The 12,686-nt window shown below is 47.8% G+C and overlaps 1 protein-coding gene across 1 annotated transcript in view; it reads right to left on the bottom strand.

Moving 5' to 3' along the window:
- LOC119163043 (ATP-binding cassette sub-family C member 2) overlaps positions 1–12,686 on the bottom strand; it is a 796,039-nt gene that overhangs the window by 165,370 nt on the left and 617,983 nt on the right. The gene's annotated exons all lie outside the window — the stretch shown is intronic.

Raw genomic sequence — 12,686 nt, 5'->3', positions numbered from 1 at the left:
GTAAAAAGATCACATGCTTCGGGACGCCCTGCCACGGTGGTCTAGTGGCTAAGGTACAAACAAGGCTGCTGACCCGCCGGTGGCAGGTATCGAAACCCGGCTGCGGTGACCGCATTTTTAATGGGGGCGAAAATTCGGCAGGCCCGTGTGCTCAGATTTCGGAGCACAATGAAAAGCACCAAGTGGACGAAACATTCGGAGTCTTTGATTGATTTGTGGGGTTTAACGTCCCAAAACCACCATATGATTATGAGAGACGCCGTAGTGGAGGCCTCCGAAAATTTCGGCCACCTGGGGTTCTGTAACGTGCACCCAAATCTGAGCACACGGGCCTACAACATTTCCGCCTTTATCGGAAATGCAGCCGCTGCAGCCTGGATTCGAACCCGCGACCTGCGGGTCAGCAACCGAGTACCTTAACCACTAGACCACCACGGCGGGGCAACTTCCGGAGGCTCCCACTACGACGTCTCTCATAATCATATGCTTGTTTAGAGACAATAAGTTCTACATATCAAATCAACGTGCTACGTGACGCCAACAGGCAGAAAACTACCACTCCCACGCTTAAATACACATGTACACCCTACAAAACAAAACAGCAGGCTCAATGGTGTATCAATGTAGCCAAGTTAGTACACAGTATCTGACACATTATTCGAAGGTTCACCCTACAGAACTCGTCCGCGGCAAGTTAGCGTCCCCTTCACTTACTTTGCATATACATCTAGATATATGTGAACTGGTAGCGTAACTGCTATATAAGCCCATGAATTCAATAGTTGGCGGCTTGTTACCTCTGTCGCCATGTGCGTGTGGAGGGCATAACTGCAAAAAATCATACATATGACCTCCCGACCAGAAACGGCAGCGGCGTCATGCATTTTTCCTGCATGGCGCGAAAGTGAAACTTTTCCTAGATAGTTACCTTTTACGTGTCCTATTATTATGGCATTTTACTGCGCCTAGTGACTGGTTAACTGCAAGGGGGGAAGAAAAGGAAAAAAGTGGATTTAGAGAGCAAAGCTAATTTAATAGCCAAATGACGTGCTTACTGTGTGCACAAAAAACTTCGAAGATGCAATTTTGACACAACTGCTCACGAGCACAATGGCATAATAGTTCGAAAACTCACGTTGCCCAATCGTCGACAACTAGTGCAGTGATGAAGCGTGGAAACTTGGGCAAATTGATAGGACATAACGGAATGTAGGAACAGCGCAACCTAGAAGTAGTTACTTCGTAACTACGGAAACGACCACAAAACAAGGCCAGAAACAGCGCTCTTTTCTGTCCTTGTTTTTTCGCTTCCGTAGTTAAGAACTAACTCCTTCTAGGTTGCGCTGTTCCAACATTCATTAGTGCAGCGAGACAGCTGCTTTAAAGGGCCACTCAACAGGCCCCTTACCAAATTTTAGTTACACCGTGGAAGTTTTTGGGTGTCTGATGAGGAACAATTTGTCACTAAAATTTCTTGAGTCGGTTCACTACGAGCTGAGAAAACTGTTTTTTTTTAATGTAGCGTGAAAGGAGGATAGGAGGAGGTGAGCTCGAAACCCTTGCCACTCCTCCGAGTAGTCTTCACAAGCCAAATCTCTTCCCTACCCTCTCCGGCATCCGACCGAGAGGTCCCGTGCGCATGACGTGTTCGATCAAGCCCAACCACTGTTTTTTTTTTCTTGTTGACTAGCGTTGTTTTGAGGTCTACTGCCTGTTTCTGCGGGATGGTTTGGAAACGCTGGCTTAGACGCTGTAGAATAGATTAGCATAATGAGTGTAGTGCCTAGAATATTCAACGCGCTATAAATGAGTGTGCGAACACATAGGAGCGTCCCGCGGCTGTCGTCTGCTCGATGCGCTGACCGCGGATTCGCTGGGACTCGAACGCACGCGAAGCGCCGGTACATTAGTCCCGCATATTGTTGCGAATCATGGGAAAAAAAAGAAAGAACACTCACTTCCATTACTGCATTTAACTATATATCTAGAGGTTTATTAATCTCTTCAAGCCAGAAATACATATACTATACGCATGCTGTGTTAAATAATTTTCGTTATGTCGCGTGCCACCATTGGCAACGTCAGAGCATAGTCGTCCACGTAGAGGACCAACGTCACTGCACTGTCGTGTACGTAGGGCCAATCATACGCACACGTCACGCCCTCATTCTCTGGACCCGTACCAGCAAAAGGAAGAGGGAGCAGCGTTCGTCTTGAAATATGACCCATTTCTGCGGCACGTAGCGGTGCAAATTTTGGCAGACGTGATCATGAACGCCATATCCTCGCATTTCACTTGTCAGCTCCAAATTGTGAAACCTGGGGAGTGGCCCTGTAAGAATAGATCAATGACAACCGTAGAGCACAGCATCTCGTTGTTTAGCGTGTCGCATTCACTGTCACCAAAGGCGAGGGCACTCCAGCCGTGCGCCAGCGAAAGCAGTCGGCAGTCACAAAAGTGGCTATCTACACATTGGGTGAGCTAGTTTAGCTCTGATATGTCAGCAAAGCTTGTGTTGGGGTTAGTTCGAACATACTGTTGGTAAAGGCGGCACTGCAAAGTTAGGAACGAAAAAAAAAAGACTAGACTAACACAGAGAAAGCCATTCTAACAAGTGAATTTAATGAAACGAAAACTCAAAAGTGGTGAGGTCACTGGAGTGACAAACAAGGGAGAGGGCACTGCAAGCAAACCACGCACAATCCTACCGGGGTGGTATCTATGCCGTGAAACCCGTTCTTCTGTCAAACTCGTCTTTATATATATTGTCACGGTGCAACGCGAACAAAAGGCAGATATACGTTGACACAGCAATCCTCTTCCTCTTCGTGTTCTCCTCACCTCATGGTTCTTACCTAACGCAGGGGATTCACTGAGTGTTTTTTTTTCGTCGCAATACTAATCGTATATGCTAGGTACAAGTTTCAGAACAAGTAACTACTGAATAATAATATTTAACTGTTTAAAAGAATGAAGAATTTAGATCTATATTTTTTTCGTCTGACTGATAAATTCCTATATTGCGTAGTAAACATCCCTCTGACTGTAGCCCAGAGTAGAGGCACCGAATGATAGAACAACTGATCCCGATATTTTCAATCCCAGGTTTCGAAGAGGTGGTGCTATTAATTTTTTTTCTCAATGACCTATAGCGGCGACAAGATAAAAATTAATGACTGAATGTTTCTCCTCCTTACGGAAGATGCGCAGAGGATACAACGTTTGAGGTGCTCTATGCAGGTAAACGTTGAGGGAAGTAACCCGGCAGCGAAGTTTAGTTATGGCCACTTCCATTATTCTCGACCGCGATAACTCACTTTTTAAGGGAAATAATAGGTGCTTATATTCTGAAGAAGCTATCAAGACGGGGTCTGATAAGCATTTTTCGAAAGTTAAGGTGCGAACTCGTGCAAATGTAACGTATGTTGTCTGTGGGAAAACCGGAATGATTGGCATCAAAAGCGCCACCTTTGCTAAAGAATCAGCGGTTTCGTTTAACAGCCAACCCTTGCGTCTTGGTACACAAATTAAGTGGAGACATTGTAGGTGCGTGGGAACTAGTACTCTGAAAAGCTTTTCAAGAGGCGTTGCACCAGATGCAGAGAGAGAACACAGGTAATGAGTCAGTGATGATTGCTACTACTGTAATCAAACTGGGTAACTTTTGAAGTGCTAATATTATGACCATAAATTCAGCTATAAAAACAGGAATAAAATCCGGCAGTCGTAACAAAAAAAACCATTGAAGTTGAGGACAAAATGTTCCTATGCCAGATTTTTCCTCAGTTTGCGATGCATCTGTTGCAATAACCACATTCGTGGGAAGATAATTTAGATGTTCTTGTAATAATCGATTTCAAATTCCGCGAATTAGTAGTTTCCGGCGGTTCGGAATAATATTGTGGTAGACAATGTCTCTGAATTTACGTTCCGTGGTCAAAGGATGCACATCACGAGTTTGTACATTCGGGGAATCGAGTAATGTTTGTGCAAATACGATTTGTGGCTCGCGGAATCCAGTGCGCGGAGAAAATGTATCGGGATAAGAGATGAAAACTATTTGAGTACGGTTAGACAGTGTTTCGTACATTCATAAGAAAGTCTGCACCGTAAGGAGGGTAAATCGGTTTAACAGGGGTGGTGTTCTCGCTTCCATGTATAATACTGCATTGGCCACATATTTCGGAAGGCCTAAGCACAGCCGTGAAGCCTCTCGCTCTAATAGGACTTGTGGCCGAAGCGCACCGGAAAAAAGGACACAGCCGAACTCCAGTACCGGTCATATGTACAATTTGTAGATCATCAGAAGTGCTTTTCTTTTCATACCTGATCTGCGGCTGCTCAGCCTGCACAATACACATTTGCCCAGACTCTTTTTGTTCTGAAATACTTATTATGAGCTAGCCAGTTTAGTTGTTTGTTACAGATTACTCCGAGGTATTTTAATGATTCCACTTGTGGGATATCCTACAGTGATCCTCAGCAGCCAAAGAGCAAGATCGCCTTCTTCGTCCTCGAACAGCCAAAGGCCCACTACATGGTGTCCTTCAAATCTTCTTATCGTAGTTTTTGCCTAAAAGTACATACGCGTCATTTGCCTCGCTCTCAAAGAGCATCGCCCCGATGGTAGATCAGTAGTTTAGTTTTTAATGACGATAGTCTTTCTTGGGGACCTTCGACGGAAAAGTTTAGGTCGGTCTTTCTGTACATTTGTCTGTTTGTCTACTTTAACAATACCTCAAACGGCACCAAACGTCCATTGGCGATGATTGATGTGTAGGGTTTAACATCCCAAAACCACCTAATGATTATGAAAGACGCCGTAGTGGAGGGCTCCGGAAATTTCGACCACCTGGGGTTCTTTAACGTGCACCCAAATCTGAGCACATGGGCCTACAACATTTCCGTCTCCATCGGAAATGCAGCGGCCGCAGCCGGGATTTGGACCCGCGACCTGCCGGTCAGCAGCCGAGTACCTTAGTCACTGGACCACCACGGCGGGGCGGCACCAAACGGCCAAGCCCATTCGCAGCGCCAACCAATATTGTTCAGGGTTTAGCATTCATAGTTGCGCAATTGTGAAATAAAAAGCAAATATTGCGCATATCTGAGGCGCCACATCAACGCTTCGATGTTTTATATGTCTGCCTTTATACTGAAAGAGGCACACACAAATAGCTTTAAAGTATGTAGCGTATAAATTCTCTGCGCTGACAATGCAACACGATGCTCAAAAAGGCGTTTCCAACGCTTTGCTATGACGTCACGGCAGTGGAACCTGCCCGTTGCTTTGCGTTCTACACCTTATCACCTCCGAGACTGGCGCTCATCTTTCTCCGCGGGCTGCATGCCTTCGTTTTCAAAGATAACTGCCAGATGGCACTTGCGTCTAACGTGCCTCGATGCGCTCGTTTGCCTCCGCTACAAACTCGAGGCACTCTAACGCAGTGCCTGCAGAATACCATTCACCGATTTTCTTGCGCAGAACATCAAATAAACGCTTTGTTCACTCTCCAGACGCAACACTATCGTCTTTCGACGAGATTTGTGGTGTAACATGCAGAGTTGGAACCAATTTTTTTTCCTGTATATCTTGCGCAATCACTCCCTGGCATAAACCTTCATGTGCACTACGTGAACAAGTTCAGGACTGAGCTGGCGACACCTCGTACTACACGAACTGTCGGTAACGACCTTGTAATGAACATCACTCAGTCGTGACTGTATTAGGTATGGCTTACAATATCTCCTGAAGAGCATTTCGGAGACTTCCAGTTTCCGTATGGGCGTCCAAACCCATACACTGTCGCCGGTATGGTAAATGACTGTTCTGTAATAGGCATTGTAGCGGCCCGCGTCGTTCTCTTGCTGCTACTGGATTCGCAAGCGCGCTGATTACCTTGCTGCTTCCGTGCGTTTTGTAGACATCTCGACGTTCGAGTCGATGTCGTCACATTAGTCTAATAGCATCGCATCTAATATTGCCCGTACTTCCATCCTTGAATAAGGCTGAACAGGGTCATCCACAATGCTTCTTGCTTGACCGTGTTGAATGCAAACGTGATATATGGCAATATTTTGTTCCTATTTTCTGTCTTTGACGTTTTCATACAATGAAACCTCGTCTACAAGGTTTTGTTCAGACGCTCCGTAAGCCTGTTCGTTTGCGGCTGGTAGGCGGTGGTCTAACGATGGGTTGTTTCACTCAGCATCAAGACTTGATCCCAGAGAGCTGCCGTAAATGCGGTTCCTCTGTCTGCGATCAAAGCGCTTGGTGCATCATGCCTCAATATAACATTCTCAATGAAAGATTGTGCCACCACCGCTGCTGTACCTCTCTGGATAGTCTTTGTTTCGGCGCATAATGGGTTAGGTAATCAGTAGCGACAATAACCCTGTGGTTTCCGGAAGTAGAAGTAGGAAGTGGGTCCAAAACATCCATGCCGATCTGGTCTAATGGTGTTCTTGAGATCCCCACGGGCTTCAGGAGGCCAGCTGGTTTAGTCCGCGGTGACTTCTGTCACTGGCAGTCGAGGCAAGTACGAACGTGTTGCTTTATGGCTATGTTCAGTCTTGGCCAGTAGTATCCTTGCCGTACTCTGGCCAACATTCTCGTGTAACCTAAGTAGCTTGAAGTCACCTCTTGTGACATGCTTCGAGTGCTTCGGTGTGAAGGGGTGCTGGGCTGACGAGCGAATGGGCGGATTCTGTTGAAGAGAAGTTTCTTTTGTTTAATACTCCGCCCCGTAATCAAAATGTTGACATTGCTCTTACGAAAACAGTCGGTGCCTTGTGAGATCTGCAATTCAAGTAATTATAATAAGGCAAGTCAGCCAAGGTCGCACGTTGTTGCTATGCAATGACAGTCATATTGAGAACACCGAGGAATGCTGTGTACTCATCATCGGGTAGAGTTGCCGATTGTTGCCGAGTTAGCTGCATAAACAGCCAGCGTTCATATGTCAGTTCCCTGACTTGCGTGCGACCACCATGTCGCCCTCTCCAGCCTGAGACCCTAACGCGCTAATTGCACGGTAGGCCTAGTAAGATTCGTCAACCAGCACAGTGAATGGTGGTCGCTGATGACTTTGAAAGGGCGGCCGTGTAAATACGGGCGAAGGTTTGTGACCGCCCTTACCACGGTGAGGCATTTCTTCTTAGTCATGGAGAAATTAGCCTCAGCGCTTGTTAGTGCTCGACTTGCATAGCCAATTTCTCTTTCTGTGCCTTCTTGGAGCTTCACAAGCAGAGTTCCCAGACCAACATTGCTGATATCAGTGTGTAGCATCGTTGGGGCTTTCTCGACAAAGTGGGCACGCACTGGAGGCTTCTGTAGTCACTGGCACAGGTTCTTCAAAACAGCTTCTTCTTCGCTGTTTCACTCTAAGACAACGTCTTTCTCGAGGCGGGTTAATGGTGGTGCGATGCGTGCGAAGACCGCGATGAATCACCTAGAATACGCACATAGGCCGAGGAAGCGTTCTTTAGGATCAGGACGAACGCTTGCGTGACTGATGACGCGGCAAAGAAATTACAGTTTTTCATAGCAAAGGTGGAACTTTTCAGGTGTCAATGTCAAGCCCGTGGGCCGTATGGCTTGTAAGAACACCTTAGGCATTTTAAGGTGCTCATCAAATGTTGCGGCGAAAACTATGACATCATCAAAGTAGACCAAGCAAATTTTCCACTTAAACCTAGAAAGCACGGTATCCATAAGACTTTGAAAGGTAGCAGGCACTGAGTATAAAAATGAGCAAAACACTAATATATACAAGTTATCTGGTGTAAGAAAAGCAGTCTTTTCTCGGGTCTACCTCGATTTGCCAATACCCTCTCCTCAAGTCCATCAGTGAAAAGTAACGAGCATGTCGAAGTTTGTCGAGAGAGTCATCTATACGAGGAAGTGGATACATATCTTTCTTTGACACATGATTCAGCATTTTGTAATCTACACAGAATCGCAGGCTGCCATCTTTTTTTATTAACGAGGACTACACGTGAAGCCCCCGGGTTTTAGGGCAAAGCTCCTTATAGCGGCACCCATTCGTCCCTCGTAGCCGCTGTAGTATGAAACAAGTATAACATTTTGACCTTCAAGGTGCTGTCGGTGAGAGATTTCTTGTGTGCGTTGTTGAACAATAAAAAATAGTGCTCAATGTACTTGCCACTGGCTGCTAATGGGGAATGTGAAACAGGAGCGTTCGGCTTTTAGTTAACGCGCACGCTGCGATCCTCATTAGCAGCCATTGGCATGTACATTGAGCACTACCTGAGAAGAGAGCGTTGCTACGTTATACTCGCTGGGTGTAACATCTTTAGTTTTAAAAAAGGTGTATCGAGTGTTGAATCGCAGTGCCATGAATGCAATGAACTAGTATATACCATGAATAAACTCGAGGTGGTTGAAGGTAGTAAGAACACCTGAAGCGCAAGCCGTAAGAAAGTGCGCGTGTGCCACTTCTTGTTCAGTCCTTGGAATGTCCGCTTGATGGTGGTGCTTCTATAATAGAAATATATGACGAAAAGATGCAAGATGGTGGTACTTGGAGTGTTGAATAGATGAACAAACGGACACACAGACAGATGCATCGATGGACGCATGAACGGACGCAGGGGCGGATGCATGGACGAACGCAGGAACGAACGCACGAACAGACGCGCGCACGGACGGGCGGATGGATGCATGAACGGTCAAACAGACGGACGCATGGACGGAGGGAAGGAAGAATGAATAGACGGACGAATGCTTCACCCCACTCTCCATCATGCACTCCGTGGATATGCTGGCAATTTTTTTTTTCATGGCTGAATGACGCTTGCTTCAAGCATTTTGCTGATTTGCTCTTGTATCACTTCGCGTTCTTTCAGAGCCACGCGATAAGGGTTTTGGTAAATTGGCCTCGCCATGTCCTCGATACTTATTCAATGCCTAAAGGGCCACTCACCAGGCCCCAGACCGCATTTTAGTTAGACAGTGGAAGTTGTTGGGTGTCCGATGAGGAACATTTTGCCACAAAAAGTTTTCAAATCGGTTCATCACGAGCGGAGAAAACAGGTTTTTTGAAGCGGTGCGAAACGAGGATGAGAGGAGGCGAACTCGAAACCCTTGCCGCTCCTCCGCGTAGCCTTCGCAAACCAAACCACTTCCCCACCATCTCCAGCATTCAACAATGAGGTGACCTTCGCATGACGTGCCCAAACAATTCCAACACCCGAACTCGCGAGCGGCGTTGCTGTGTTGACCAGGGTTATTTTTTAGATGCGGAGCATCTAATACTCGAGGCTTGTAGTGCGGCGCCGTCCGCAAGCTTCCTCCTCCTTCTTCCACCATCTGTGCATCCCTTCCTCCTCTACACACCGCGCGCGCTTCACTCCTCCACCATCTGTGCACCCTTCCTCCTCTACACACCGCGTGCGCTTCTCCTCTTCACGAACATTCGCTAGCTGTATAATGTAGCGCGCATGCGCCGTCACGCTTCGAGAACATCGGCAGCTGACGCGCGCGCATGCGCTGTCGCGCTTCGAGAACATCGGCAGCTGACGCGCGCGCATGCGCCGTTGCGCTTCTCCCCCTTCTCGAACATTCGACAGCTGACAGTGCATGCGCCGTCGCGCTGTATATATACTCAAGGTCGGCGCTCGCTCGCTCAGTTGCCGCTCGTCGGTTGGTTTGTACGGCGCGTCGACGTCCAAGGTCGCGGTGAAATGAATTCCAACGAATCCACAAACACAATGATCGACGTCCCTTCGACCAGCGCCGCCCTTTCGCATACGTGTGTACGTGTTCACTCATTTAACACCCCCTCCTACAATCACGTTAACCAATTTAGCCATCGACCCAAGTAAGTCGAAATTTAACACCCCATTTCACAACCACGTTAAGCAATTTAGCCATCGACCCAAGTAAGTCGCACTTTAACACCCCGTTAACCAATTATATGCTCCGCATCCTCCTCAGTGTTCCCCCGAGGGAAGCTGCGGGCAATTTTTTGGTCTTCTGCCTGTTTCTGTGGGTTGGTTTGGAAACGCTGGCTTAGACGCGCTGGAGTAGTTGAGCACAATGAGTGCGCGAACGCGTAGGAGTGGTCCACAGCGGTCGTCTGCTCAATGCGCTGACCGCGGGGACACGAACGCATGCGATGCGCTGGCACATGAACCCCGCATCTCGTAGCATTTTACGGGAAAACTGAAAGAAAAACGTGAACAATTTTTATCGCGTCTCACTATTCATTCCAAGTTTTATTAGTGTCTTAAAGCGAGAAATACACAAACTACGCATGCTACGTTAAATAATTTTTGCCATGTCGTGTGGTATACTGCTGCCAACGTCAGAGCAGAGTCCTCTACGTAGAGCAGCAACGTCATTGCATTGCCGTGTACGTAGGGCCATTCCTACGCCCACGTCATGCCCTCATTCTCTAAGCGTGCGCCGGCAAAGGGAAGGGGGAATGGCGCTCATCTTGAATTTTGACCCAATTCTGCGGCGCGTAGCATTGTGAATTTTGGCAGACGTGATCGTGAACACCTCGTGTACGCATTGCGCTTGTCATCGCAACATTGTCAAACCTGGTGAGTGGCCCTTTAAAGGCGTGCGGCCAACTCTTCATGTCGTTAAAAAGCAGTCTTGTAATTCGGCCAGGAGCTCAAGAAGCCTTTGTCGCTCATCCTTAAGCAAAGTAGTGCTAAAATCGAGAACTGGTGTTGAAATAAGTTTTGGTGACTCGTCGACTACTGCCAACCAGCCTTCGGCGTCTGTGATATCGTCGAAGTAAGCGACGGCCATGCCTTGTGGAAAGTGCCGGCGCTCAGCAGTAAAATTTGCCATAAGCAAGTCCGTGCGTCCAGCGGCGACACTGACGATACCTTTTGCAACGGAAATGTCGTCTGTGGAAAGGAGCGAGCTTATTGTATCTGCAACACTTTTCGCCGTACAACTGGACAGCGGTTTCCACAGAAACAGGCGTGCATTATTGAGGAGGGAGAACCACATTGTCCTCATTTAGACGAAATGGGTTCAGTCGCACGTGTGGACAATCAGGTATGCCCGGACTGTTGCAGAACATGATCAAGCTGTCTGGGATGTTGATGACAGCACCTTACTCTCGTAAGTAGTCCATACCAATAATGATTCTTGCAGCATGCGGCGAGAACGATGAACGACGCAACGAAATGAAAACCTCCGATGTCAATTGTCGCTGTGCATCTTCCAGAGGGCATCAATAACTGACCACCTGCCATTCTTTTTGGGGGGCCTGTTCATTGCATCTTCACTTTCTTGAGGCGGACGGCGACGTCCCAACTGATATTCAAAAAATGGGTACCAATGTCGAGAAGACTGTCACTTTTTATTCATCAAAAAAAAACACTAAGGTTGGCAGTCAGAATGTTGCCCCTCTCATGTTTTGTGGGCTTTAGAGTTGCGTGTAGTGGGGGTTTTTTATCCTCAACTTGATAACCTGCAGCCTAACCGCCGGAGGTCTCCGCCCTCAGTTTTCCCGGTGCGGGCTGGGTGACCTTCTTCTGTTAAGGTCCGCGAAGATACGCCGGTGTGACAAAGGCGAATGCGCGAGAGGAGGAGAACGGCATCGACATACTTAACCCGGCTTGTGAGAAGGTACTGGGTCCTCGTTAAAAGTATGGTAGTCTTGAAAGTGAGAACGAGCTCCTTGGAAAGAGGCGTCCTTCCGGCGTGGTATGTAGTCATCGTTGGCGTGTCGACCGTCAGTCCATGGTCGAAGAGGGTAGAATGAATCACTGCTGTGCCAGCAGTGACGGGCAATATTGTCTACACCTCCGCAGTTGAAGCATAGTGGACACCGGTAGATTGTGTGCCATGCCTCTGTTCTTCAGAGCGATGTACGTCTGAGCCTCCCCTCTGGCGACGATGTCTATGGTGCTGGTGTGAACGGCTGGTGGTACGACGGTAGGCTTAGTGTTCGGCTCGGGGTCTGCTCTTGCGGCGGTGACAAGGGGTCGTTGTCGCTGGGCGTATGGTGGCGATTTAGCAGATGAACGTCGGAGAGCGTCGGTATAGCTCATTGGACGGTGCTCGTCATCAGGGCTAGTGGTTGTAAACGCGTGGCGGTTTTCATTGCGCATGAGTTCAGTGATGGACGCAACGGGAGTAAGAGCAACTGGAGTCCTGAGCTTCTGTAGTTCTTCGCGAACTATCTCCCTAATGAAGCCTCGAAAGAATCTATGATTCTCAAGTATGGCGGCAGCATTGGTTGGGGCGCTGCTAGACATTCGGTCACACTGCCTGCATTGTTGATGAAGGACCCACTCAATAGCCGTAGCCTCCATGATTAAGCCAATTACGGTGCTTGAAAGGTAGCGCCGTGGCCGGGTGAATATTTCCTCTTTATCGCCGCCCATGAGGTAGCTCAACTTCCTATCTTCAGTCATGTTCGGGTAAGCTTGACGAAAAATGCGAGTCATACCCTCAGCTAAGATCGCAACGGTTTCAATGGTGACCGTATCGAGGAGCTGTTGTCGCAAGTGACCCTAAGTTGACAGACTGGCTTCTCTGTTCTCATGGCAAGTACAAGCACCGCTGTAAACAGAAAAATAGGCGCGTGAGAGCTTTTCCTGCTCCTGTTCATTACTTTTGGCAACACGCTCATAGAACTCAAGCCTGTCGCCAATGTCTGCATGGGCGCTGCCACTAAAGTGATCGGGAACCAGC

Source organism: Rhipicephalus microplus, chromosome 9, assembly GCF_043290135.1.
Source record: "Rhipicephalus microplus isolate Deutch F79 chromosome 9, USDA_Rmic, whole genome shotgun sequence".
Classification (NCBI taxonomy): domain Eukaryota; kingdom Metazoa; phylum Arthropoda; class Arachnida; order Ixodida; family Ixodidae; genus Rhipicephalus; species Rhipicephalus microplus.
The sequence above is the reverse complement of the archived record's forward strand: the minus strand, read 5'-3'. Positions and strand labels throughout refer to the sequence as shown.